Genomic DNA, 5048 nt, shown 5'->3' with positions numbered 1-5048 from the left:
AAAACAGACATGCATGAGGGATGTGGGCTTGCTTTGACAATAGTGAGAAGCGACGGTGAAATTTTCGAAGGCATTTAATTGCAGAGGATGTTACTTCCGTCATGTTACTTCCGTTGGCCCATGATCCTACGCGGGGGATCTTGATAGGTGTGACTCGTAAACAAATGATTATGCTTGTTGGGTTTTTTCGGTTGTACTCTCGTCCTTTAGAAAGCCAATCAATAGTTGTAAGTATTGATTCTCTTTTCTGATTTCATTTCATCTAGATTTATTTTGTAAACGAAAATTCTCTTTTCAGCTTTGAAACCACCACACGCTTAATCACCGCTCGATCACTTAAATTTTTCCAAACGGAATGCTTGTTCTACGAACATGTTAAAGTGCGTTCCAATTGTTGTTTGTTGCTTGAAGTCTACAGAGGAGGAAAACGCAGGTTTCAAATTGTTACGGCCCACGCACCACGCGCACCGCGATATAACCTAGAGGAGGACTCCTGCATACGAGGTGAGAGGACCTAAATAGGCCATTTCCGAGTTCATGTCTGCCTCCTCTTCAAAGCGAGTCTAAGTGCAAAGTTTTTGTTATGAAAATTAGTTTTCATTCTTATGTAAAGTAGAACTAATTACCATCACAAAAGCTTCGCACTTGGACTCGCTTTGAAGAGGAGGCAGACATGAACTCGGAAATGGCCTATTTCGTCTCCATCGGCCTCTAGACTTTTTAAATACGCTTAAATTAATGACATCCAGGAGGCAGCTTGAAGCGGAAAAACAAAAACAAAAGAAAGAAAGAAACAGAAAGGCTATACTATGATAACGAGGCCGCTGAGTCATAATTCAGTTGTAATTGAACGGGAAAAATTATGAAGATCAAATTCACGGATTACTTATTGATAACCTTTTGATACGTTGAAAAACAAATAAGGGAGACTTAAGTCACGTTTTCACATGCGCAGCATTGTCTGGTCTTTGCCATATTTAATACATCTACATTTAACTTGCATGTTGTTTTCAGTCTTCCTAACATTAAGCAAAAAACCTATATGTCAAACAGCAGTATCGGCATTTTTAAAAACAAATACCAAAAGGGAAATTAATTAACAGGGAATAGCGGTTGTCACTTTTTATTTTGTTCAGTCATTGATTATCAATGCTTTACCAGAGCAATAAGCACCAAATACAGTTACCACACTCCCATTACAACAATTGTACCATCCGCAGCTACCTGAAGAAGTTTCAACTCGCCCCATTTTAACTTTAAACTGAACTAAACACGGTACCATATACTCTAAGAATGGCACGATGAGACTTCCGACAAAGGCCGTCAAAAGAGCGAAGTGTGGAACCACAACTGCCAAAAAGAGGGTGGTAAACACAAAAAGGAATCTTGCTGTAGCAGACCAAATGAAAAAGGGAATACAAGAAGTGACTGCGAAGCAAGTCGAGAATCATCAAGAGATTGAAAAACCGGGAAGAGGGCCAGTGTATAGCTGAATATGACATATATCACGTAATACAACACTGGCGATTATTCGAGGGGCGCCAAGAGGAAAGTTGTTTCCGATCACTTCATCAGTGGCATGGGAGAAGGAGAGAAAGCCACAGAGCGAAAACAGAACTTTGAATACGGTGACCACCGTCATGAAAATCCCCAAGGCTGACCGAATTTGGAAGGATCCGCCATGCTTTTCTCGATTGGAATCATAATTGGGTACACGCAGTAACTGTATATGACCAAGCTAAAGCGCGACGAGGGCTCCTTCGGTATCCAGAATAGCAAATCCGTTAAGTTTATGGTCGAGTAGTGGGTGACTGTGTACCATATCAACACGCTTACCATAGTGATCAAGGACGTTATACTCAACAAACTTTGCCATGCGACGCACGCCAGATCCTTAGAAACGTTGGTCGGCAAAACCAAAGGCAGCAACAATGGACGCCCACATAGCTTCTGTGAGCCCTGCTTTGGGAAGGGCGTGTGCCATGAGGGATCCACATGAAATAAAGTACGACACACCGAAAATTGACAGATCAAGGCTGTTGTAAAGCATCGAGAATCACGCCGCCATACCGCGGCCAAAGAACATTACCAAGCTCGCTGTAATTGTCACGAACTCGTGATTTCATCTTCGATGCAATTGTGTGTTTTGTCATCCCAAGGATCGTTTCATGTGCTGTGATTCCGGCGCAATTTTTATCGTACAGGCAGTCTAGCATGACTGTACAGGTGTCCCAATGAACTAAAGCGAACAAAGGAAAGCCAAAGGATGGTTACGAGGCCTCCTTTGAACACCGCGAATGGCAAGGCCAGCGCTCCCCACTCCCAGGAAGACACTGGTCATGTTTGCAACAGCTCGCCATGTTGAAGCTCGACTGTGGAGGATTAGTCTGCTGTTTTTCACAGGCTTCTTCATCAATACTACAGATATTTTTCACGTCCTCCCTTTCATCTGTTATCGTGCGTCTTGACAGCTTTGTAAGTGAATTCACCTTCCTGTAATCCCATAGTAGTTACGAAATGTAGGTGTGTTCTGAAGAAAAACTAACTTGCGAACAGCGGTCAGTAATATGAGGTCGTCACAAGAGAGCGATTTTCACGGGAGACGAGAACTCTTGATTTTCCCAACATTCCACGGAAAACAATCACGAATCAGTTGACCTTGACGCTTTACTCGCATAAAATTTTCGTTCAAGTCCACGTAATCAGATCACAGATGGCGACCACGTGGAGTCGTACAGTGCAAGTAGCATTCAACCTCCAGCGCCAGCATATATTCCCCAAGTTTTACCGCACGATTTTCCGTTGCCGAGCGCGATGTATTGCTGTGGAGACGTTGCTGGAAACTGGGAGTTTTTCGGGCAGCAATGGTTCGATTACGAAATCGCCACGGGCCTCATTCACCGTGAAGAGACCATTCGCCTAGCAACCTTGAGATCTGCAATGGGCCGAGAATGCCTTCAAATTTTCCTAAACCTGAACCTGTCATCAATTTTTACGGGAAATGAGAACTCTTCATTTGCGCATTATTCAAAAGAAAACAATCACGAATTAGTTGACCTTGACGTAGGCTCGATTTGCGCCGCTCACTCGAGTTCGGCTATTCTCCTCGAGAAGAGACGGCTGGACGCGTGGGCGATAGATTGTCTATGTGATGTACGTAAATTTGTATAGTACCATTAGACATCCAAAAATATTGATTTTAACAAAACAGTAATTATATAACAATGCGTAAACCGTCTGTGCTCCAGATGATACGAGCTTGAGTTTGTGGTTAAATGATCAGTGTGAGTTTAAATTCAACCGGCGAATCATCAACAAAATCTTCGGGCCGCTTCGGCTCTAAGTCGACCTCAGCGCCCCCCTCGTTTTACAGCCAATAAACTCAGAAGTAATTCCAATCGATCTTGAGGAATACATTAGCGACGTCTGGGAAAAAAATTCAATAGCAATGGATTTCAAAACCGTATTTTGACGTTGGCACCAACTGGAAAATTATTTGAAGTTTCTGAACTCAGGCGGTATAAAACGATACAATCCCCATTCTCCAGCTTTTCGAACACTTCTATTGTCGAAATCGTGGATGTTTTCTAATTTGAAAGCATTGTAAAGCTCGAAGAGGCCGGGTCAAAGAACACAGTGACAACCAAAAAATGTAATTTATGCTGAACCGATTTGTGCAGGTGAGATTCTGATTGAAGCAGCCGTAAAACTTGCCAAGTCTTTGCTAAAACGAGATGCCTCTGTGAAGCATACACTGGGTTGCTTGTGGTACGTGCTACAGAAAATCAGAAGGCACTGAATTGTGTGGTATTGAAATACAGCATTCCAGTCTCTGAAGAATAACAAATAAACGAGAAGCGAGAAACATTGGCTTCTGGGCTGACATGTTGATAATTTTCAAGTTCCCTCACAACTTCTTTTCACTACAAGTGTGCCCTCTGAGCATCTGACAGCTTTGTAATAATAAACTTCACTAAAATCAAGCCCTGTTTCGCGGGGTTAGTGTTAGGATGGGAGACCAAAACAATAAACCCCTCACAAAAAACAGAAACATCTGACCGAAAATACTATTAACGCTAACAAATGCGAACTCAGCAAGGTACAGATTTTGTTAGCTTGCTTTATGCAAAACAAATATTGATGAAAAAGCAAATAACTATTGATACATAGTTTTCAGAAAGAGCAGAAGGAAGTTTCCCGGACGGTCGATCGAGAATAAAATATTTACGACATCAAAACAACATTAATTTTGAACCGTGAATATAGAATATAAAAAGTTACGATCAGCGACAAACATTTTGGGAGATTTTTGCTACGTTCAAGTAAATTGCAAAGTACGTTCAAGTAAATTGTAAAGTGACATGGCCGGAATTCAGCGGGCGCCGTGATTAAGTTACCGCGGCATGTTTCCTCGCCAAACAGTGAAGCATCTGTGTCAAATGATGGCAAGATACCGGGTTTTTGTAAGTTTCTTTTTCTGTCAAGTGTTATAAAGTTTGACAATTAAATGAGCGAAGTCAAAACAAAGATCACAATCGCCCAACTCTTGTTTATGCAAAGTCAAAATTTACTCTCCAAGACGCGTACGACGTTATTTATCACCAGGTAATTCCATCATTTTGGAAATAACAGCTACTTTATTATTCATCTGCGTCACAAGTTTTCACTGATTTTGGGGCTCATTTTGTTGAAACTCAAGCACGCTTCCAACAGGCCTGTGAACCCTTCCTGCTTACAGAGCAATACTAAAAAACTTCTCCCACATCACATTTCAACCTTAAGCTCGAAATTCAATACACAACATGATATTATAATTCACAAAGGCAGAAAACACAACAGAATCCTTTTCCAGCCAAAAATTTATTGAAGCAAACAACATATTTGCTCTTAGAGGCGAAAACCTCTTCCTATTTCATTGCGTGCGTGAAGACAAGAAACTCACTCGTGTCAAATTACCATGTACTTCAGGTAAATACAACTCACTTTGATTTCGTCTCGACGGGCGATAGATTGTTGTCGAAGTCCAGTACTCGTCGCTTTTGAGATTC

General features: G+C 41.7%; 1 protein-coding gene across 2 annotated transcripts in view; it reads left to right on the top strand.

Annotated features, from left to right (window-relative positions):
- Window positions 1-5048, top strand: part of LOC138057109 (gamma-aminobutyric acid receptor subunit alpha-6-like) — a 46459-nt gene that overhangs the window by 19377 nt on the left and 22034 nt on the right. The window contains exon 1 of one of the 2 annotated variants that reach the window (XM_068903165.1): window positions 461-504. The exons of the other annotated variant lie outside the window; for it this stretch is intronic. The gene's annotated coding sequence lies outside the window, so the exon portion shown is untranslated. Of the gene's footprint in view, window positions 1-460; window positions 505-5048 lie in introns of those variants that run through there. 2 annotated transcript variants of the gene reach the window in all.

Source organism: Montipora capricornis, chromosome 7 (assembly GCF_036669925.1).
Source record: "Montipora capricornis isolate CH-2021 chromosome 7, ASM3666992v2, whole genome shotgun sequence".
Classification (NCBI taxonomy): Eukaryota; Metazoa; Cnidaria; class Anthozoa; order Scleractinia; family Acroporidae; genus Montipora; species Montipora capricornis.
Note: the sequence above shows the minus strand (reverse complement) of the source record. Positions and strands in the feature narration are given on the sequence as shown.